The 1,130-nt window shown below is 41.6% G+C and overlaps 1 long non-coding RNA gene across 1 annotated transcript; it reads left to right on the forward strand.

Annotated features, from left to right (window-relative positions):
- The first annotated feature begins 739 nt into the window (after nt 1-739).
- LOC102208790 (uncharacterized) lies at nt 740-930 on the forward strand. The gene is made up of 2 exons (XR_312657.1): nt 740-798; nt 882-930. It is a non-coding gene; the product is annotated as an uncharacterized LOC102208790 (long non-coding RNA).
- The last annotated feature ends 200 nt before the right edge of the window (nt 931-1,130 follow it).

A 1,130-nucleotide genomic window follows, 5' to 3' on the forward strand; every position in this document is an offset into this window, starting at 1 on the left:
CAAGGGGCACAGCGAGCTGTGGGCCCGGCACATCTGGCATGTGATTAGTGTGGACTGTGGGTTGTGACGACTCAGTGCTGCTTTCAATAGCACAGGGAACATTCTGACTCCACTCTGCAATAAAAACACGAATAGGTAAAAAATTCAATTGGTTAATTTCAGCCAGTTTTCCCAGTTCTAAGTTCGACTTAGTGAAACTGGTATTTAAGATTAGTTTTACAAAGTACAGATCGTGAAGGTATTTAAAATATGTTAATAAACAAAGGCTACAAATAAACAACACGATACCAAACATCTTAATAATTCAGTGATGACATCGTAGAAAACATGATAGAAATGTAAAACTATGGCGTTCAGCAGGAAATAAAAACAGCAGTCACTGTGAAACATGAACCTCACAGCTGCCTGCCACCTTCCACACTGTGCATGAAACCATCTAATGTGACGTCACCATTCTGGACATGTTCGCTCTGCCGGTACTCCCAGCACTCCCACTACTCCCAGTACTCCCGGCCTTCCATTCATGACCCAGGTCACTCACAGCTTCCCACCATGGGCCCACACGGGCATGTTTGTGTCTGCTACTCAAAGACTCAGAGGAAATCAGACATGCTGACAAAGCTGGATATAAACATATATAGATATGAATATAAAGGGTATTTATGTGAAGTGTGATGTAGTGTGACAGTGTTACCCTCCTGTGGTTACAGTCAACAGTCTCCACTATTAAACTGTAATGCTCTTCCTCATGTCTTCTTCATACAGAACTCAGCCTGGAGGATGGGTTGGATGAAATAAGTGAGTGACCGTCACATCGGGCACTTTTCCTAGCATTGTTTTTTTTAAAGGTTTCGTTCACTCGTTTCTTTCTGTTTCTTTAGAAACGACAACCCAAAAGCCCAAAGAGAAGCCAAAGGCACCAGAGCAGCCCAAAAAAGATGGTTTGTAGTATTTCATGTGTTACGACTGAACTTTGAAGCACGCCATCCGTGGCCTTTTGTTTACAGTGATGTATATTACACATATGATGATCTGTGTTAGTCTGTCCCATTGTCCTGAACACAATATGTCAGTGCTCAGTAATGACATGAATGACATATATATATATGTATATATATGAGATTACAGGT

The sequence above is a fragment of the Pundamilia nyererei genome, unplaced genomic scaffold (assembly GCF_000239375.1).
Source record: "Pundamilia nyererei isolate P.nyererei 1_Seehausen unplaced genomic scaffold, PunNye1.0 scaffold06596, whole genome shotgun sequence".
Taxonomy (NCBI): domain Eukaryota; kingdom Metazoa; phylum Chordata; class Actinopteri; order Cichliformes; family Cichlidae; genus Pundamilia; species Pundamilia nyererei.